General features: G+C 35.7%; 1 long non-coding RNA gene across 1 annotated transcript; it reads left to right on the top strand.

The window, feature by feature from the left end:
* The first annotated feature begins 1,737 nt into the window (after positions 1-1,737).
* Positions 1,738-13,258, top strand: LOC105871314 (uncharacterized). Its single transcript, XR_012920096.1, has 3 exons — positions 1,738-2,504; positions 5,517-5,879; positions 12,326-13,258. It is a non-coding gene; the product is annotated as an uncharacterized LOC105871314 (long non-coding RNA).
* The last annotated feature ends 10,582 nt before the right edge of the window (positions 13,259-23,840 follow it).

Here is a 23,840-nt window from a genome sequence, read left to right as displayed (position 1 = left end):
GATTGGTCTATTCAGGAATTCTGTTACCTCCTGGGTGAACTTAGGGAGTTTGTATGAATCCAGGAATTTGTCCATATCTTCCTCATTATGTAGTTTTTGGGCATATAGATTTCTATAGTAATCAAACATAGTGTTTTGTATTTCTGTGGTGTCTGTTGTGATCTCTCCTTTTTCATTTCTTATTGAGTTTATTAGAGTCCTTTCCCTTTGAGTTCTCATCAATCTAACAAAAGGGCCATCAGCTTTGTTTATCTTTTTGAAAAACCAGCTTCTAGTTTTGTTGATCTTTAGTATACTTCTCTTGTTCTCCATTTTATTAAGTTCTGCTTTGATCTTTGTTATTTCTTTTCTTTGACTAGGATTGGAAATTGTTTGCTCTTCTTTTTCCAATTCATTGAGCCTATTCATTAGGTTTTCAGTATCTAAGCTTTCTGTTTTTTGGATGTGAGCATTAATTGCTATCAGTTTTAATCTCAGGTAAGCTTTTGCTGTACTCCACAGGTTTTGGTAAGAAGTATCACTGTTATCATTTTGTTCAAAGAAATTTTTGATTTCCTTCTGAATTTCTTCCTTAATCCAATAATAGATTTTTCAATGATAGATTGCTTAGTTTCCATGATTTTGTGAGGCATTGAGTGTTTCTATAGGAATTGAACTGTAATTTTATACCATTATGGTCAGAAAAGATACAAGGTATAATTTCTATTTTCTTGAATTTTTTTAGATCTGATTTGCAGCCTAGGATGTGATCAATTTGGGAGTATGATCCATGGGCTGCTGAGAAGAATGTAAATTCAAGTTTATTTGGATGGAATGCTCTATAGAGATCTGTCAGATCTTTTTGATCCAGGGCTCTGTTCAGGTCCATTATTTCTTTGCTTATTTTCTGTTTGGAGGATCTATCCAGATCAATCAGTGGAGTGTTGAAGTCCCCTGCTACTATGGCAGTGTTGTGTAACATGGTGTTTAGATTACACAAGGGTTGGATTAAGTAATTGCATTCTCCTGTATCAGGTGCATGGATATCAAGAATTGTTAAATCTTCTTGTTGAATCTTCCCTTTAACCATTATAAAATGGCCATCTTTATCCTTTATTATGTCTGCTATTGTTATATTTGCTTTTTCTATTTGCTTAAGCTTATGTTATCTGCAAATAATATAGCTACCTCAGCTTTCTTTTGACTTCCGTTTGACTGGATGATAGTTTTCCATCCCTTGACCTTCAGCCAGAAGGCATCTTTGTGGGTTAAATGTATTTCCTGTAGACAGTATGTGGCTCTTGATTCAGTTGAAATGTGGCCTGTTCTATTGAGATATGCTATGAGTGTAAAATTCACCCCATATTTTGAAGACTTAGTAAAAAATAAAAAAAATGTAAAATATGTTATTAATATTTATTATGCTAATTATATGTTGAAATAATATTTTGGATATATTGCTTTAAATAAATATATATCTTAAAATTAACTTTTCCTGTTTTCTCTTACTTTTTTAAAGTGTGGCTACCAGAAAACTTAAAAATACATATTTGGTTTACAGCATTTGTGCCTTTGATTATATTTCTGTGAGAAAACACTTATACCAAGGTTTTTTTTTCTGTATATTTTGGCCATTTTCTCTACTTTTGTCTTTTAGCTTTTTGGGTGTTGTCTATTATAATTTCAGATATAAAACATGTTTGATAAAACATTCAAACCAAACAGAAATGAAGAAAATAAAGTCTGTTGTAAATAATGTTCGTCCTTCCCTTTATAATCCCATTGATAGCCAATGTTTGTTAAGCTATTTGGTATAGAATCTAGGATATGTTTTGCATATTCTATGCTTCATGTGTGAAACCACCGTATTTCTAATTTCCTACCCTCCACCTGCAGTGACCAGAGGGCTAAAAGTTAGCTCTATCTTCTTAATGGCTGCTCCCCATAACCAAAATTGTGCGGGTCATTTAACACCACAAGGATTTCAAAATTGGGAGATAATACCCTCATTTTTTAGAAGAAAGGAGGTTTATTATAATAGACAAAAGCATATATAACACAGTAGCAAAGCACTGCTTATGTGTGGTAATGATATCAAACTGAGTGCTTTTCTCACCTGTGGCTCTTCTGATGCTAACCACTGTCCTTTGCTGTTAAAAGTGAAGCTCCTATCTTTCCAAGAATTTTCCCCAAGCTCCAGCTAACTGCTAGCTCATATGATTTGGTATTGTGTTGGCTGTGATGACATCTTGTGCATTGGTTCATATATTTGGTTTATTGACTCCAAAGGTAACTGCTTCTCAGTGTGGTTGAGATAAATTCCAAGCTGCAACTTTGTAATTTAAACAATACACACACACACACACACACACACACACACACACACACACACACACGTCATTGTGCTTATAAAGACCAAGCTTGCTATTGGTCAAAAGGACATAGACTGTGTCACAGATAAGGAAGCACCTATGATTGGTTGCTCCATTACCATGGAGGAGATCATGCCAAATAAACAGAAACAGGTAAGGAATAGGTTTAGGATGTATATTTGAGTCATATTGGACAGGAGAAATCACAAGTTCTACATGGACAATGGGAATTTGGATTGAGCAAATAAGAGTTAGTCTAGGAAAAGTTCTCCTAATATTTTTCAGATGTTCTTACTGCGTCCTCCACAGCTTATCTCAATTATTGTCTAATCCATTTTTTTCTCTCTAATTTGAAGTCAATCCCATCTTTATCAAATACTTTATTTCCATTCATTCATTCATTCGTTCAGTAACTATCTAGTGAGTGCCTACCATGTACTAGGCACTGATTTTTTGAACCTGGAGATACAACAGTGAAGAAGACCTAAAAAGTGCCTTCTCATATAGAGCTATGTTTGAGGTGAGAAGAGGATGTGAGAGAATGGAGGAGTCAAATAACAACAAATGTAACATTAGGTCATGATGACCGCTTTGGTGAAAACAAAACAGAGTGTTGTGAGAAAGTGACTGTGGTGGGACACTGATTTTTCAGATGGTATCATTTCAATGGAAACATGAATGATAGAAAGCCTTTCAAAAACCTGGTACAGGAATATCAGATTCTAAGACGGGAAGAAACTTGGAGGTCCTAAGAAGGATGGTTGGAATATAATGAATGATAGAGTGATAAGAGGTGAGATCGAGAGTCAGAGATCAGATCTTGTAGGGTTATGAGAATCCAGGTAGGGGATTTGTGTAACAGGGAGGCATCTGGATTATAGGGAGCCACAAAGATCCGCTGGAGATCCTTTGGAGCAGTCTAGGTGAAAGATGATGATGGCCAGGGCAATAGTGGTAGGAGTGAAGATGGAGACAAACCAATTTGAGATATAATAGGGAAAGATCCAGTAAAGTTGATAAAAATGGTTGATTAGATGCAGAAGTAAGCTAAGAAGAGGATATTATACCTCTAAGGTTTGTTTTGAGTAATTGGAAGGATGGTAGTAAAATTTAAAGAAATATGGAAAAACATAACAAATTTTGGGAGAAGAGCTGAAAATCAAGAATTCTGTTTTGGACTTCCTAAGTTTGAGATGTCCATCATGCCCCCAAATGAATACATCAGGCAGGCAGTTGGATTTAAAAAGCCAGACTTCAGGAAGGAGTAGGCCTGGAGGAAAATTTGGAAGTCCTTGACACATAGATGGTAATTATAGCCATGGAACTGGATGATGCGTGAGATAAGGAGAAAAGTCGCAGGACAAAGCTGCAGTTCAACCCACTCTTCAGGGACCTCCTTTTCTCATCCCCAGTTGATGATGAGTTTCCTTTAAAGGCTAGCTAAGTTTCCTAACATTATTATTTCTTTTCTCTTTTTAGGCATAGATTTCCCTTTCACCTGAATAAAAATAAAAACTGGCAGAAACTCCGCACCTCCTGCAATTTCAAGGCACTCCATAACCTGGCCTTCCATAATCTAGCCGTTTTCCATTTTAGTCAGTCATCCTGACATCCTCTGTCAGTACACTTACTTGTTGTTTGAGCCTGTTTATTATGTCTCCTATCAGTTGTCTCTGTCCATGTCTAAGAGTTGAATTCAATTCCATCTTCCCATTTAAATGTTTGATTCCTTTAATACAGGGGACTACTCATATATCTAAACTATTATTGCAGTTGCAATCTTACATTTAACTCTGCATTGTTTTTTTTTTTATTTTCACTAATAATAATAATCTATATAACTATAAGGTTATTTGTACCATAGAGAAGTCAAGTTGCCTAAGCAAGGTACATGGCCAGTAAGTTGGAGAATAAGGATTCTAACCCAGGAACTCTGGCTAGAGGTCTGCATTCATAAATACTACTCTATTATGCATATATAGCAGATTCAAATCACAAGGATTTGAAAAGTCTTGATGCCGTTGACATTTTTGAAAGATGAATATGGGCTGATGCCAGATTCTTAAAAGAGAAATCTCTCTTATTCTGAAAATCCTTGCTTATTCTCCAGTTGTCTTCCCTGCTATTACACAGAGAAAGCACAAGTCCTCAGGTGGGAAGTATCTTAGTTTCTTATTTCTTCATATCTATTAAATTTATAACATCTAAAACTATTATTTCTTCTTTCCCTTACATATAAGTGGAATGTTTTTCCCTTATCCTGCATAACACTAACACGATGACCTCTTAGATCTCATCTCCTTGTGTCTACACCTCATTTCCCATTTGGTATAATTATCAGTATCTTCCTTAAATTCTCTAGTCTGTCAATTATGAACTCTCTGAAGTTTATGAAACAAGACATACTATCTCACTTCCGTGGTAGTGTTCATGTGAGGATATAGAGTTGTGTTTTCCTTATCTCATTAAATCTTATTCATATTAGAAAGTTTATTTCAGACAACATCTGCTCCTAGAACTTTCTCCTGAGCCCTTCATTCTAGGTAAGATGCCTCTTTTTACAACTAAGAATTTATTTAAATTTACATTTTATTGGACTATAATGTCATGGCATTTGTCTCTCCCCTTCCACTATAAGATCATCAGAGGACTCTACCCTTTTAATTTTTGTATCCTAGATACCTAGTTAGCATAATGTTTGATAAATAGTAGATGTGTACTTAAAATTAATTTAAGGGAAATTGACCCTAACAAACTGAAGAAATGAAATAAATTTAAAGCAGATAAATGAATTCATAACTTTTTTTGACCAAAAGAGATTGAAGGCTTATAGATAGGGACATCCATTTGCTCATGTGAAAAATATTCCTGTCATTGTTATATTTCTTTTAACTTTCAGCTCTTAATTTGTATCTCACTGGTTGGACTTAGCTTATTTTTAATTGTGCCATAGGTGCACTTAGTTCTGAGTTATTGCAGCAAGGATTCTAGCATCCATCACCCACTATCCTCAGATATACAGAGTCAAAAGACATGAAAGTTAGGAAAGAGAGCCAAGACAGTTCATTGGTTTTGGCTTAAGGTTGGACATTTCTTTATTCAGAATTCTCACAATCCTCAAAGTCTTTACTTATTCTTACTGCTTAATTATTTTTATTCTTAAAGGAATGTAAACTAAGGTATCCAGAACTAGGAAGTCAGTGGTGAATTACCAAGGGGATGTTGTCACAAATTTAGAAAACCAAGAGTATTTGCCTTGGAAAGTCACAAAGCAGGTGCATTTCAATGACTCTTTTGTGAGTGACTGCCAAAATTCTGAAGGAAGCAGAGGTTATTTTCTGATCCAACACAACATCAAGGACAAAATACCATTGAGGAAAAACTGTCCCACGGAAAGTGGTTCAAAGAAATTCCAAGGTCATCTTGCATCTAATTTAGAGGAACAATCCTCTTCAGTATTTGAGGATGAAACAAAAGGGCAAAGTACCCAGGCAGAAGAGCTTGTGGAACAGCACACCTGTGAGCGTGGTGAGTGTAAGACAACTTCCTCTTGGAAAGTACAGTTTGTCATTTATAGTCATCAGAAGACCCATGAAAAAGTGAAATTAAGTCACTGTGAAAATTTTCTTAAGAAAAGTTCAAATTTTGAAGAGAATGAGAAAATCCACATGGTTTATACACAGTGTGAAAATGTTCTATCAGATATGTTAAGGATTTTTTTATATGTTTGCTGGCCATTATTATGTCTTCTTCTGAAAAGTTTTTGTTCATTTCCTTCAGGTAACTATTTAACTTTGAGCTTACACCAATATAATAAACACAAAACATGAGAGAGAAGTCTTACCAGTATAATGATTATGGAACAGAGTTCAGCAGAAGATCAAAACTAAATTGACACATGATGATCCACACAGGGAAGAAACCTCATAAATGTGAAGAATGTGATAAAGAATTCATTTATTTTATTATACAAATTTTCATGTTCATCAGGGAATCAATACAGGAGAAAACCACTACAAATGTAATGAGTGTGGTAAGGACTTTATTAGAAGTACAGATCTAGGGAAATCAGAGCGTTCACACAGGGGAAAGGCTGTATAAGTGTGATGAGTGTGATGAGGGCTTCTTTGCAAGCTCAAAACTCTTTATTCATCTGAGAGTTCATACAGAACAGAAGCCATATACATGTCAAGAGCTTGGTAAAAGATTTACCAGAAGCTTAGATTGGGGTATACATTAAAGAGTACACACAGGTGAGAGACCTTATAAGTGTAGTGTTTGTGGCAAGAGCTTTAGTAGGAGCTCCAAACTCCACATTCATCAATTCATACAGGAGAGAGACTTTGTACATGTGAGGAGTGTGGTAAAGGCTTCAGTCTTAGCATGAATCTTTATACCCATCAGAGATTCCACACTGGAGAGAGACCATATAAATGTGAAGAGTGTGGTAAAGGCTTTAGTCAGAGTACAAATCTTCGTGTTCATCAGAGTCCACACAACAGAGAAACCTTAAAAATGTGAGGAGTGTGGTAAGGGCTTCAGTCTTTGCACAAATCTTAGTGTCAATCAGAGAGTCCACAATGGATAGAGACCTTACAAATGTAATAAATGTGAGAAGATTTTTGTTCAGAGTTCAAAACTTCATATTTATCAGAGGGTCCATGCTGGAGAGAAAAACTACACAGACTGAGTTTCATTATAATTTAAGTAAGAAGAGAAATCTTCAAGCATGGCAGAGTATATTTTTATCAAGAATAAAAATTTAATCAATACTTTGAAGATATTAATGTACATATCTCAAGTATCAGAGCTATGATACTAAAACCCAAATTAGGGAGAAAATTGTAGGAATTGTCTTGGTGAGAGGTCACAATCTAACACCCAAGGTAAATAATACCTACAAAAAAAATCCTGAAAACACCCTAAATGAAATATATTTATATGTATATACATATAAACATATACAAAACACAAATACATATACATGTATATGTATTAATGTATATGCCCATTAGTATGAATGTATACATGTACATATTTGTGGTATGTATTTGTGAGGAATAAAGAGAACTTATAAGTTTTGTGTTTGTCAAAATCACATAATTTGCTGTTTTCTTCTACTATATATGAAGTGGTGTAATATCACTTGAAGGAAGACTGTGAGTTTCACATCAATACTACAAATAATAAGGTAATGATTAAAATAAAAAATAGTTATATATGATTAAAAGATGAAGAAAAAATATTCCATACATATATTAAGTTAATCTAAAACAGGCAGAAAAGGTAAAAAGGAACAAAGAATATATGCTTCAAACAGAAAATAGCAAGATGACAGATAGACTTAAAGCTAACCATACAAGGAAAAACATTAAATAAAGTGGCCTAAGCACCCTGAAGAAAGTCAGGGATGATCAGAATAGATTTAAAAAAGGGGTAAGGGCAATATACATAACTTTAACATTTGTACCCCCATAATATGCTGAAATAAAAAAGAAAAAAAAGGAAAAAAATGGAAGAAGTAAACTATATGATGCTTTTAGAAATATAAATATACATGTAAAGAATAAAAGATGTAATTTAATTACATGTAATTTAAACAAATTCACAAATAGTAAAATCAAGAATGTTTGAAAACATATAGTATGTTCATCTTAATTAAAAGATGAACAAAGAATTTTTGAGCAAAGAATATTGCTAGGGAAAAATAAAGAAAAACTATATGATCATCAAAATCAACACAGAACAATCATTTCATAAGATGTAGCATCAATTCCTACTAAAAACTCAGCAAACAGGATTGGAGGGCACCTTCCTTAACCTCATAAAGGACATATAAAAAGAGAGCTATAGTTAATATCAGCTAACATCATTCTTAATAGTTGAAGCCTGAATGCATTTTCCCATGATAAATAGCAACATGTGGCTGTCATCTCTTTTCTTCAATGATATTGGAGCTTCTAATTAGTACAATAAAGAAAGAAAAAGAAATAAAAGACATCATAGGGGGAAGGATCAAGATGGTGGACGAGAAACACCGCCAGACAGAGTGTCTCTGCAGAAAAGACAGATTCTAGCAGAAATTAGAAAAAAGAAGCAAGAAGACGAGCATACAGCGGAAAAGGGACCGGAAGGAGGGGTACCTGAGACCCTGGGAGACTACAAGGGAGGAGGCTGCAGAGGAGAACTGGAAGCTGAGACCGCTGGAGCATCCCTGAGACAAGTGGGAAGGGTAGGTGGACAAGTCACCTTTCCCCTCCCCTGCATTTGGGACTGCTGGTGGGCTCCCCAGCGGGTGGAGAGACCTGCGGACACCAGCCCAGAGACCGCCGCCGCCAGCTAGTGGTGAGCCTGTAGCGGACGTGGCACCAGGCTCCCAACTCCCAACTCCCTCTGGGCACCTCCATGTGCACAGACCCGAGTGGCGCGGCAGACGCCATATTGCCTCCTCCTCCCTTTACTATAGCCCCAAAGAAAGTTAAATATCTAGGAGTATACTTAAGGAATGATACAAAAGATTTATCCAATGAGAACTATGAAACACTAAAAATAGAAATTGCAGATGATTTAAACAGATGAAAAAATCTAGCTTGTTCATGGATTGGTAGAATCAATATCATTATAATATCAATATTAGCTAAAAGTATCTACAGAATCAATGCAATCCCCATCAAAATACCACCAGCATTCTTTACAAATCTAGAAAAAATAATCTTTACTTTGTATGGAACCAGAAAAAAACCTTGTATATCCAAAGAAATCTTAAGTAAAAAGAACAAACTGGGAGGCATCAGTCTTCCTGACTTCAAGCTGTATTATAAATCAATAATAGTTAAATCAGCCTGGGACTTGCACAAGAACAGAAGCATGGATATCTGGAATTGATATGAGACACCAGAGATGAAACCATCAGTACACAGTAACCTAATCTTTGATAAAGCTGACAAAAACATAAAATGGGGAAAATAATCTCTCTTCAATTAATGGTGCTGGGAAAACTGAATAGCTACATGCAGAAGAGTGAATCAAGATCCCTTCCTCTCACCTCTCACAAAAATTCACTCCAGATGGATAACAGACTTAGACCTAAGGCATGAAACCTTATGAATCCTAGAAGAAGATGTTGGGAAAACCCTATAAGACATTGGTGTAGGCAAAGAATTATTGAGGAAGACCCCCAAGGCAATTGCTGCAGTATCAAAAATAAACCAATGGGATCTGATCAAATTAAAAAGTTTATGCACAGCCAAGGAAACTGTCAGTAGAGCAAATAGATAACCCACAGAGTGGGAGAAAATATTTGCTCTCTACATCTCTGATAAAGGTCTAATAATAAGAATCTATCTAGAACTTAAAAGAATTAACAAGAAAAAAATCAAACAATCCCATAAAGAAATGGGCAATGGAAATGAACAGAAACTTCTCCAAAGAAGACAGAATAATGGCCTGCAAACATATAAAAAAATGCTCAACATCTCTGATCATCAGAGTAATGCAAATCAAAACCACAATGAGATACCACCTAACACCAGTGAGAATGGCCTATATCAAGAAATTCCAAAACAACAAATGCTGGCGAGGATGCAGAGAGACAGGAACACTCTTACACTGCTAGTGGGACTGCAAATTAATGCAATCTTTGTGGAAAATAATTTGGAGATATCTCAAACAGCTAGAAATAGAAATACCATTCGACCCAGCTATAGCATTGTTGGGCATCTACCCCAAAGAGCATAAGACATTCTATTTATAAAGACATGTCTATTTATAAAGACATCTTCACCCGAATGTTTATAGCAGCACAATTCACTATTGCATGGTCATGGAAACAATCCAAATGCCCGTCAATTCATGAGTGGATAAGTAAAATGTGGTATATGCTCACAATGGAATACTACTCAATTCTAAGAAATGACAGTGAACTATCACCGTTTATGCTATCGTGGATTAAGCTTAAGCCCGTTATCCAAAATGAGGTGACACAAGATATGGAAAATGGGCTCCACATCTACTCACCATAAAACTGGTACTGACTGATTAAAATTATGGTGCTCAAATGGTCATAATGTTCACCAGGGATTCGGGGGAGGGAGACCCACATCTTAGGGATGTGGTGAGCATTGTGGGGGGGGAAGGGTTAGAGGGCATACCTCTAACCCTTCTTAGAGAGAAGCAAAGATATACAATGTAACCAATCTGTCAAAAAAACAAAAGAAAACAAAAAAAACTTTTACTGGGTGGTGAGCAGGTGGGAAGGGGGAGGAGAAGAATGGTGTATACTTACATAATGGGTGTGGTGTGCACCACCTGGTGATTGTACACGCTTGAAGCTCTGGCACGTCTTGGGAGGAGAGGTTGCAGGGGCAATATATGTAACCCTAACAATATTTGTACCCCTATAATATGATGAAATAAAAGAAAGAAAGATCCACATACAGTTAGTATCTCACAACACAGATATGTACTCTTAAAACATATTTTATATTGACAAGAAAAATAAATGGCAATTGAGAATAGACAATGTATTAAATAAAAAAGGGTCAGAAATGATATGAAAAAATGCAAAAATTCGGTAGTAATAAAAATATAATGTAAAAACATGAGCTGTAATTTACTGCAGGTACTTACATGTATTATTGATAGAAAAATAAACTTGTATTGCCCTCTAAAAATGTTTTTAACAATATGGTAACAAAAGCTTTAAATTATCTGTAACCTCTGTTACAAAAAGTTCATTTTCTAAGGATTTTATATGAATATATGACTTAATAAATGTGTAAGACATGTACAAGGATGCTTAAGTCCACATCATTTGTAATGGCAATAAACTGGCAATAAATTAAATGTCCAGTCACAGCTATCTAATTTAATCAGTAATGATAAACCTATAAAATTGAATTCTGATCAGTTATTTTCTATTATTACTAATATTTATTATATATATATCATATAATAAAGACCACATAGCATAAGTGCATGTGTTATCTCTTTCCAAGGGATGAGATAATTTAAGTTTTATTTTCTGTTTATTTGTATTTTTTTAAAATTTCCACAAATATTTTTATTATTCACAAAGTCAAATTTAAGAATTGGAAGATTAAACTGGTAAAGTATAGCAGAAAGACTAAAACGAAATTTAATCATGAAGAAATTATGAAAAATGTGCAAGGTAATAGTAAGTTTCTTACAGAGTATTTACTTCTGTTTGGTTATTAAATGAAAACTTGCCCATTGTGGATAGTTTTGAAAGAAAATGAAGAAGAAAAGAAAAATCATTTGTACTTCAAATGCCAGCAATCCCTATCCTTCACAGTTTGAAGTGTTTCCTCTTGTCTTTGTCTGCATGGTGCTCAATAGATGTTTGTTAAGCAAATGAGGGCAAGTGAAACAAAATACACAGGGATATCAGAATAAATGTGCTGAAGTTGAAAGGAAAGATAGAAATAGCAAATTTTAAAGAATGCTCAATTGGAAAGTAAGGAGAAAAAATGTACTTAATAGCATATTATAATAATTGCATTTAAAAGTGATAGACCAATGCTTAACAAATGCTATTTCATTTAAATGTTTCCATCTATTGCATTTATGAATCTAAGTATAGATAAAATTTCACATCTTTCTTTACTTAATGCACTATCCCATAATATTACAATTTTCTGTGAATATAATGTTAATAATAACATTATAATTTTTCAATATTTGGATGTGCAATAATTTGTGTAAGTGATGCTGTGATATTGAAATAAGTTACTAGTATAATAACATCAAAGGAACAGGCTTGTTCATGACTCATTCTCTATACCTCTACTATATCTACTAGAGGGGGCCCTGTCCAGAGAATGCTTAAAATGAAGGGTATTATCATTAAAACTCCTGATGCATGCGGCTGGACTTCTTTCCAGAAAGTCTTAACCAATTCTTACTCTCAAACAGTGAGATATGATAATCTCCATTGTGTTTATTTATATTTTTAGGAAGAAAAACATATGAAGAATTGAGTGACTGAAGAGAAGGGACTGTGAAAGAGAAGGACAAGCATGACACAGTGGGATAGCATTGTCATGCCTCAAAGTTACAGAAAATAGATGGCCGAGAGAAGAGATGGGAGAGAAGAGCTGGGTAAGAAGCTTGAAAACAAAATGAAATGTGAAGCTAATTAAGGAAGAACACATCTGCTCCGAGAAATACTGCATTTCTCTGAAAATAAGACAGGGTCTTATATTTATTTTTCCTCAAGAAGACACCCTAGGACTTATTTTCAGAGAATGTGTTATTTTTTTTTAAAGTATGGTACAACCATCTACATTTATTCAAATATAGTTAAGTCATCTCTTCTGGAATATCATCATAACTCTCCAAACCCAGAATTCCATCCTGAATTTCTTGTGACTCTATTTCCTTTAGAACCATTGGCCCCAATCTCTCATGTTGAGCAATAGAGCTCTCACTAAATGAGCAGCTCTTATGTCACCTGCTCAGAGTGCATTGGTAACAACACTTTCAGTGATTTTATCCCATTAATTTTTTACCCAAATCAAGACCTCTTGCAGTCTAGGCTTCACAAAGTTTCCACGTTGATTTCTTGTCATTCTATTTTCAATGTAGTCATTAATTCCATGCACAAATGGTCTTTGAATGGCTCGTTTATTGCAATATCAAGGATCTGCAGATAGGCAGTCATTCCTGCAGGAATCATTATTTGATCTATTCTTCTCTCTTCAAGGAAGTTCTCCATGTATTTACCATGGTGAGTGCTGGCTGAATCCCAGACTAGCAGACCTCTTTGGCCACCTCACAAAACAAGTGGCAGCATTAAATCAAGCCACTTCCTTATAACTGCTTGTATGCACTAGACTCTTTTGGTTTCAAGAACATAAATGTTGGAAACATATTCAATCTTATCTTTCTTGCCCTTAGTGGTGATAAGAGGTATGACCTTCTTTCCATCCAGATGAATTGCCAAAATACAGGTAACGCGGGAACTTTCATGACCAGTGGAGAGAACATAAATTGAGGAGGCACCCCTTTGTTCAATTGTCATTTGGGCTCCTTGACACATAAACACTGCAGCTTCATCCATAGTGATCATGTTGCAAAGTTTGTATTTAGAAAAGTCGATGCCATCAACAAGGGACTTGAATGCAAGTGCTCGCTTAATAACTTCAGCATCTTCCAAATTAAACAGTGTTGTCGATTTTCAAAGCCTTTGTTCTCCTGTCAGCAATCCATTCACCGATCATGTCTTCCAGCTCAGGAAGTAAAGGTTGCCTACCTGAACCACACTTGCACTTCTTAGCATTTCCTCTATTCACATGTAGACTGAGGTTATCATATTCTGCCTGTCATTTTCAGACCATTTGGATATCCAGCTTCTTCTCTTTGCAGAAAGCCGTAAGATTCTTGCCCTTGGAGTCCTCCACAATTTCTTTCTTGTACTCAACAGAATAGCTCTTTCTTTTTGCATTCATGTTGTCTGGGGGTACAGATACTCATGAAAAGCAGAAATAGGCCAGCATAGCTGATGTGTAAAGGCTGCCTTATTTATCAGAGATCCAGTGAGCACTGGGTCCAATCTACACAGTGGAGCAGAAATGATCTCTCTGGGCTCAGTAGGAGACTGCTTGCTGAAGCTTTCCCCCTATCCCCTTGTGTTTGTGGGGGGTGAGAGTGGCCCACAGTGTGGCGTAAAATGCCAGCCACAGCTTTCCTTCTTCCCCCTGGGGACACACAATACCTAGAGCGGAGCATCCCGCTCCTCACTTCACTTAGGAGGCTTTTCCCTCACAGCCTCAGCTTGCACAGTATGTTCAGGACCTTAAAAGGGGAGCCAAATTTGTTGGTGGGGCTGCCGACACCTTTCCAGTCACCTATGGGATAGTAGCTGTCACTATGGGGCAGATGAGAGGGGCTGCTCATCTTCTTCACCGCTCAGCAAAGAAATGCATGAATCCTGCAGACACACTGCATAGGCACACCCATCCCTAGGTCTTATTTTCGGGGTAGGGCTTATATTGCGCAAATGCTTAGAAATCTTGCTGAGGCATATTTTATCGGTAGCTCTTATTTTCCTGGAAACAGGTACCTGTCCTGGGAGCATGCGCATGAGCATGCGCACTCGCCTCCAGCGAGGAGACAAGCACTTTGTCCCAGCAAGCACTTGGGGGCACTACCGGCCCAGCTCTGCCAATCTTACTGATCCACTCAGCCAGCCGCTTAATTCTACTCCTGCGCAAAATTCCTCCAACTTGCAGGGCCTGGGCCGGTTCGGAGAACAGCCCGGCCCAAGTAACCTTCGACTCAGGGTCATTCGACTTCCCAGAACTCTGTCAGGGTGACTGGAAATGGAATACCTTGTGCAGACATACTATGTACTACAGTCCCCACAATGCCACGGGGCATACTTCCGTTTCCGCCAGCGCCTGGCCTCAAGACCCCAAGGCTGGGAGCAGCCACGCTGTGATGTGCGGGGTTTCCCCACACGGAGTTCGGGTTGTGCCTTTTAATTCTTGAAATTCCGTTGTTTATCCTTTGCCAACATCTTAAGGGGAAAAAATTTGGATTTTTTTGCTGTTTAAATATGTACTCGAGCGCTTCTTAGCATTTAGTGAGATTGAGTGTTCATTCATATTCTTACTGGTTATGTATATATATGTTTTTCATAGTATTTCCTCATGTTTCTATGCAGGCTTTTGCTTCCTATATTTAAGTATAGACTTTGTGTACACAAATATGTTCATTTTCTTTGTTTTCTTTTATTCTATGGCTTAATACCCAATAAACAGCCTAATTTTTTTTTTAATTTTTTTTTATTTTGGCATATTATGGGGGTACAGATTTTAAGGTTTCAATAAATGCCCATTTCCCCCCTCCCCCCAAAAGTCTGAGTCTCCATCATGACCATCCCCCAGATGGTGCACATCTCACTCACTATGTATGTATATACCCGCCCCCTCCCACCTGCCCAATACCCTATTACTGTAGCACCTATGTGTCCACTTAGGTGCTACTCAGTTAATACCAGTTTGCTGGAGAATATATCTGGTGCTTGTTTTTCCATTCTTGGGATACTTCACTTAGTAGTATGGGTTCCAGCTCTAACCAGGAAAATATAAGGTGTGCTATATCACCATTGTTTCTTAGAGCTGAATAGTACTCCATGGTGGACATATACCACATTTTATTAATCCATTCTTGGATTGATGGGCACTTGGGCTGTTTCCACAGCCTTGCAATTATGAATTGTGCTGCTATAAACATTCAAGTGCAGGTGTCTTTTTTGTAGAGTGTCACTGGATCATTTGGGTAGATGCCCAGCAATGGGATTGCTGGATCAAATGGTAGATTCACTTGTATCACTTTAAGGTATCTCCATATTGCTTTCCACAGAGGTTGAACTAGTTTGCAGTCCCACCAGCAGTGTAGGAGTGTTCCTCTCTCTCCGCAACCACGCCAGCATTTATTGTTTGGAGATTTTTTGATAAAGGCCATTCTCACTGGGGTTAAGTGATATCTCATTGTGGTTTTGATTTGCATTTCCCTGATGATTAGAGATGTTGAGCATTTCTTCATATGTTTGTTGGCCATTCTTCTGTCTTCTTTAGAAAAATTTCTGTTCAAGTCCTTTGCCCACTTTTTAATGGGGTTATTTGATTTTTTCTTCCTAATTTTCGTGAGTTCTAAGTATATTCTAGTTATCAGTCCCTTATCAGATGCATAGGATGCAAAAATTTTCTCCCATTCTGTAGGTTGTCTGTTTACTTTCATGACTATTTCTTTGGCTGTGCAGAAGCTTTGTAGTTTGATCATGTCCCATTTATTTATTTTTGTTGCTGCTGTGATTGCCTTTGGGGACTTCTTCATAAACTCTTTGCCCAGGCCGATGTCTAGGAGAGTGTTTCCAACTTTTTCCTCTAGAGTTCTAATAGTTTCATATCTTAGGTTTAAGTCTGTTATCCAGCGTGAGTTGGTTTTTGTGAGAGGTGAAAGGTGTGGGTCCTGTTTTAGCCTTCTACAGGTGGCTATCCAGTTTTCCCAGCACCATTTATTGAAGAGGGATTCTTTTCCCCAGCGTATGTTTTTGTCTGCTTTGTCAAAGATGAAATGGCTATATGAGGATAGTTTTATATCAGGATTCTCACATCTGTTCCACTGGTCAATATTCCTGTTTTTGTGCCAATACCATATTGTTTTAATTACTACAGCTTTGTAGTATAGTTTGATATCTGGCATATTAATGCCTCCCATTTTGTTTTTGTTGCCTAGAATTGCTCTTGATATTCGGGGTCTTCTTTGGTTCCATACAAAGCGTAAAATTATTTTTTCTATATCTGTGAAGAATGCTGATGGGATTTTAATAGGTATTGCATTGAATCTGTAGATCAGTTTGGGTAGTATAGACATTTTGATGATATTGAGTCTGCCGATCCACGAGCATGGAATGGATTTCCATCTGTTTACATCCTCTGCTATTTCCTTCCTCAGTGTTTCATAGTTCTCCGTGTAGAGGTCTTTTACCTCTTTGGTTAAATATATTCCTAGGTACTTTAATTTCTTTGTTGCTATTGTGAAGGGAATTGAGTCTTTGATTTGGTTCTCAATTAGATTGTTGTTGGCGTATATGAATGCATTCATATACGCCAACAGCCTAATTTTAACTGCTTAAAATGATATTTATTTCGTTGCTGTTGGTTTGAGCTATCCCTTTGTTTTAACTATTATCAAGTGTGTTTTAAATATTTTCTTTATTATTCTTGTGGAATTTATTTTTATATAACATATACTTCTAATATTGTTATAGAAAAATAGAAACTTCTTAAAGAAAATAAAATCTGAGTATTCTAAAGTCTGCAGTGCTCTGCCAACCCAAGTTGGTGTGAAACTGACTAGAGAGACCAAGAAAAGAAGACTGGCTTGAGGTTTCTAGGTTGGTTAGTGTATGGGGCCTAGGTAAAGATTTCCATGCATTCTTTCAGCTCTTCACCACTTGCCCAGATGGGAGATGGGAGGGGAATATCTATCACAAGAAAACATAATAAAAAAAATATAGATTATTTATTACAGCACCAGCAGACTTTAACCAAAGGAAAATGTAAAATATGTACATTTAAGGCAGAAGGAAATGTCTTGGATTAAGGAGGAATATAGAAGAAAGAAATTATAAATATGTGGGTAAATGTAATTAAACATTAATTTTAAGGAAGAGCAATAAAAGTGCCCAATGGGGTAAACAATATATAGGACTCTATAAGACAGACAATAATAACATAGGAAAGGAGGGTATAATAGATGGAACTGTTCAAAGTTCCATTGATTGTCTAGGAAGAAATGCAACAATAATTTGATTAAATTTTTTGAATGTTAATAATTTCTTGCATAACCATTAAAGATAAAATTTACAGTGAATAATATTCAAACCAGAAGAGAAAAAAAAATGAAACAATTAAACAATGACCAACAAAAAAGGTCATAATGAAGAAAAAAAGATAAGGTGGTAAATTTAAAAGTAAAACATTAGTCATCAAATATAAATTGACAGAATGCTCCAATTTTAAAAACAAAATGATTGTCATATTGTATTTAAAAACAACTAAATGTGTTCATAACAGACATATCTGTATGTAAAGTTTCAGAAATATTAAGTGTAAAGGAATAGTAAAAATATGCTATCAAAATGATAGCAGCCCAAAGGAAAATAGTGCAGCAATATCAAGAAGAGAATAATAATTAGACATTAAGGCAAAAGCAGATTACAAAAATAACTTTAGGGTAGAAAAGTGTGTTAAAAGGTTATTTCATTTGATAAAGTAATTCATTCTCATGTAGTATGTATGTATGTACCTAATAATATAGTCTAACTAATTGAAGCATAATGAAAATTAGAAAAGTCCCAAATGATACTGGGGTGTTTTGGACAAGTGCACTTCAATTATTGATAAAACAAAAATTTAGTAGACAAAATATCAGTAAAGATATAAAACAAGTAAAAAATACATATTACCAAAAATGATTTAATAAAAATGTAGGAAACATCACACCCATGAACTCTAGGATACATATTGATCAAGCATGTATGGAATATTTTTAAAAGGTGACCATATCCTTGGCCATAAACAATATCTCAATAAATTATAAAAGTCAAAAATCACAGAGAACATGTTCTCCAACAACAGGGAAATAATTATTGAAATAAATAACAAAGAAATAACCATATAAATTGAAATGAAGCAACAGTCCCATGTTACCATGGGTCAAAGAGAAAAGCAAGAAGGTACTTGAAAGTATTTTGAACTGAACAGTGTTGACTGCTGCACATTAAAATGTATCATAGTTAAAAAAATATATCACTGTTACTATTGCATATGTAAGGGATAAAAGGCCTGAAGAATAGGGCAATTGTGTAGTGAAGGCGCATGAAGTTAAAGGGGACATTTTAACATCCAAAGAGACAAAGGAAATACAAACAATTGGAGGATATACCAAAGGCTCTCATAAACCAGATAAACAAATCCACTATGTATCTGTAAATTGTTATACTGACAGAAGAGGGAGCCATGGCACTAGGAATCTTGTAAGCCAGCAAAAAAAAAAAAAAAAAAAAAAAAAAAAAAAAAAAAAAAAAAAAAAAAAAATCCACCAAAAGGGGGAAAAGAAGCCCTCAATAAGTCTTAGAGAATTATTGTAAAAAATCAGACACGATACACTTCAACTAATTAAAATTTCCTCCACTCATAATAAAATAACTACAAATCAGAATAAATTTCTAAGGCAACACTATAAATGGAATAAAATGTATTCAAACAAACATTTGTGGATATGAAAAACCACCTTGAATCAGATGTTTAAAAAGCCAGAACAAAAATAGACAAAAATATGAAGAAATGAAAATATAATTGATCATGGCCAGAAGATAAATAAAAGAAAAAAATACCAAAATATCTTAGAGAATGAAAATGAGATAAGGACAAAAAAATGGTCATAAAACAGTAGTAGAAATGGTAGTTAAACAAAGATACTATTCATATAGTTGGAATCCCTAGGTGAAAGAACATAAAACAGTAGAATAAACTGATAAAAACTAATATTTAGAAGTATATTGCAAGAAATTTATGCTGAAATAAACCTGAGTCTAATGGGTACCTGGAAAAATTCTCCTGGAAAAATAAACTCCAAGACAGACTAATAAAATTATTAGATTTAGAAGGTAAAGGAAAACTCTTCATGGTCTCCAGGAGAAAAGATCAAACAAATAAAAATGGGACAAAAGAATTAAAAATTTATTAGAACTTTCAAAAACAACATACCAAGCAAAACAACCAGGAGTTAGAAATTTCAAAATACTCTATAACAATATAAACCAAGGGAGTTGTATCCATCCGTCTTCCAAGTATCATGACTACAGAAAAATAGCATTAAAGATACAATAACTTACAAAATCATTTACTTACCAGCATTGCTTGAAAAAACCATAGCATTAGTTTAATCCAAATGAGATTACTGGGAAATCTTCATTAAAATGAGAATACAAGTATTTAAACATATCATAGCTCTAAGATTAAAATGAAATTATGACAACAGTGGGTTACTAATGTGCAAATTAAAAATAATGAAACTAAACATGGATAGAGCAGGGAGAGAGAAAGAAGAAAGTAGATTAAGTTAATTAATTTTTATTTTATTTATTTATTTATTGATTTTTGAGACAGAGTCTTACTTTGTTGCCCAGGCTAGAGTGAGTGCCATGGCGTCAGCCTAGCTCACAGCAACCTCAAACTCCTGGGATCAAGCAATCCTTCTGCCTCAGCCTCCCAAGTAGCTGGGACTACAGGCATGCGCCACCATGCCTGGCTAATTTTTTCTATATATACTAGTTGTCCAATTAATTTCTTTCTATTTATAGTAGAGACAGGGTCTCACTCTTGCTCAGGCTGGTTTCGAACTCCTGACCTCAAGCAATCTACCCGAGTCAGCCTTGCAGGGTGCTAGAATTACAGGCATGAGCCACCATGCCCAGCTGTCTACCAGTAAATTCTACCAAATATATAAGAATGAATAAAACCAATCATATCACTATTGAAATTGATAAATCCTAGTGAGCATAATTAAGAACTAAAGGTACAAGAACACAAATAACCAATGACAGAAATTAAAAAATGAGAATCACAGTTTTTAAAAACATTAAAGTAGTAAGATGATATTATATACAGCTTTAGATCTTATGTTAGAAAATGCAGATGAAAAACAAAAATTGCTAGAAAAATGAAGCCTACAAAACTTCCACAATAAGAAATAGAAAAATCTATATAACACAATAAATACTAGTGAGATTGTATATTTTCCCACTTAAAATCAATATCAAACACTCAGGAATAAATCTGCCAAAAAAATATGCCTGACCTCCATAAGAAATCATTGAAATAAACTGTAAAATATGTAAATAAATGGAGGGATATGTTGTGTCAATATTGTAAAAATGTCTATTTTTTCCAGATTTACTTACTGATTCAGTTTAATCTCAATAGGGTTTTTTGGTAGGACTTGAGAATCTGACCCTAAATTTCATTTAAAAACAAAAAGGGCCAAGAGTAGATAAGACCATTTTCTAAAAGATCAACAAAATGTGAGGATTTGTTTAATGGGAGATGGAGACATTTTTAAAGCTATAGTAACTGGCACATTGTTGTCCAGGATTGATGCTTAGGTGAACACAGGATGGACTGGAGGGCCCAGGACACACTCACCTATGGATGGGTACTGGTCTGTGACAGGTAGTGGGAGGGCAGTGAGGAAGGTCATCTTTTCAATATATGGTGCTTGTCAATTGGAAGTATATACATAAAAACAGCATTTGACCTGCACCTCACTCCATACACAAAATCTATTGTAGACTAATTTAGATATAAAGGTAAAAGAAGAATGATAAACTTTTAAAAAGATAATACAGAAGAATATTTTCATGATAGCAGGAATCTTCTTTTCAGAGGACCCTCAGCACATTAATTATAAAAGAAAATATTGACTTTGTTTACTTTTTCATTATATAAAGTATTATACATATCCAGAAGCAGAGATAATATTAAAATTAATTTCCATTTACCCATAACCTATTGTCAACAATTATCAATTCAGGGACAGCTGTGTTTCACCTGCATCTACTTTCTCTTCCTCCCAGCATTACTGGATTAGTTGGGGGGTATTTTGTTTTGTTTTTAAATTAGAGATGGGGTATTACTGTGTGTTTCCCAAGCATTTCTGGATTCAGACAATCCTGCCTCATCTGCACAAAGTGCTGGGCTTACAGACATGAGCCTCCATTCTTGGCCTATTTTTTTACCTTTGGATTATTTTGGAAGCAAATCCTAGATATCATACCATTTCACTTTTAGATACTTCATTAGGAATCTCTAAAAGGTAGATATTCCTTTTTTAAAAGAATATAAACACATCACTGAAACAGTTAATGGCATCTCAATGTCATCAGATTTCAAGCCTGTATTTATATTCCCATGAGTCTTGTGTAATATAATTTTTACAAAGTTTGTTTGGAGCAGGATCTAAATACGGTTACACACACACACACACACACACACACAGAGAGAGAAAGAGAGAGAGAGAGAGGCAGAGACAGAGAGAGAGAGAGACAGAGAGAGAGAGACAGAGAGAGAGAGAGATTTATATAAAGAATTGATTCATGTGATTGTAGAGGCTGGCAAGTCCAAAAGGTGCAGGGCAAACCAGCAGCCTGGAGACCCAGAGAAGAGTTGCCGCTTGAGTCTGAAGACAGTCTGCAGGCAGAATTCCCTCTTTCCCAGGGAATCCAAGTCAGTTTTCTCTTAAGGTCTTTACTTATTAAATGAGGCCCACCCACAGCACAGAAAGCAATTTGCTTTACTCAAAGTCTATAGACTTAGATGTTCATCTCATCTAAAAATACCTTCATAGCAACATCCACGCAGAGATGTTTTAACTTTCAAACTCTGTGGACCACAAATACAAAATGCTAGTGCTGCTTCCTTTATTTTGAAAATAAGAATGAAGAGTGGAAATCAGTGTTCTCCAGCTTCCCATGACATTTTGAGGCCTGCAGTCAGACCGCAGTTCTGCAGTTGTCTCGGTTCTCATCAAAATAAAGGATGACTTAGCTCAATAAGTTGAGAGGCTTCTTTTTTCTATAAATATGATTTTGTGTCACCAGTTCATTTCAACAAAGACCTGAAATTCAGAAAAAAATTAAAGCAGAAAAGTCATAGGAAAAGGGGAAGTAAGAATAGGGAAAGTAAGCTAAAAACAGAAAAAAAGGTAAAAGAAAAATTACAAAAAAATATATCCCACTGAGATCATAGATGATTTGCTAGAGCTGAGAATGCAAATCTAGCATTTAGCAGTTAATGTAAGTGGGAAATATCATCATTCATATGACTCAAATGGTTTTTAAGGTACAAAGAGTTACAGATGCTTAACTCTTAAATCTGATCATTCTCTGGTGGTTCCAATAAGGACACAGTATGAACAATTACATCTTTGGCTTAGCTAAGTTTACACTGCCTTTGTCCAATCATTTCATCAAAGCAAGCACAAGAGACCACAGGTAAATTCTGGTGGGGCTGACTGAGCTCTTTGGGATGCACCTATATCCAGTTGCCCTAGTGGTAAGAGTGCACCAGCGGGGAGGCTCCCTGGGCCAGAGGCCTGCATCATGTATGCGCATGCATCAAGGGAGAAGCAGGCTGCCGTGCCTCAGGGAGCAGAGGAGCTGAGATTATATCAGTGGCTACAACAGAGATTCTCTCAGCCTCTTCAGTGCCTTATTTCTTGATGTACCTTTGGGCCTCCATGCAGTGTCTGAGCAGCCGGCTAGACCACAGCACTTACACACTAGCTGACTCTGCAAACATTCAGAAAAGCAACCTTAAATTCTGTAGTTGGTTTCTACTTTATTCTCAGCAGGATTATCCCCCCTCGTTGAATTCCCATCTCCTCGAAGCTTAGCAAAATTGAAATTGATTGTGGGGAAGCTAGAGATACTTCAGTCTAAATTTCAAATCCCAGTATGACCTGAGTAAAGGAATTACAGGCTTTTCTCATGAAACTTCAAATATGTTAGTAATGGTTTAGAATTGTCTCCTCCTGCCTTCTCAGTTCAGTAGATTAAAACGTTCTTTGAAATCATTGCTCTTCTTTAGACTAAAGAAGTTACAAGTAATGCATGTTCCATTTCCTTGTCTTGAGCTATTTCAATAGCCTTCTAATAAATTATCTTCATCTCCTTTTCACCTATTCTGTGGTGTGCACCATGTCTGATTATTTTTCTCTGACGGATCAGTTCTATTCAATACACAACCTTTCTCAAAACAGTTTAATGTCTTTTTGTACTTGAATATATATTTAAATTTCCATCCTCACTCTAATCTACTTTTTCCCAACATAGCATCACTATTTACACTGCTCCCAACATCTATTACATCCTCTATGACTTCTCATAGTACCTTTTCA

Source organism: Microcebus murinus, chromosome 7, assembly GCF_040939455.1.
Source record: "Microcebus murinus isolate Inina chromosome 7, M.murinus_Inina_mat1.0, whole genome shotgun sequence".
NCBI lineage: Eukaryota > Metazoa > Chordata > Mammalia > Primates > Cheirogaleidae > Microcebus > Microcebus murinus.
This window is presented reverse-complemented; position numbering and strand designations above follow the sequence as displayed.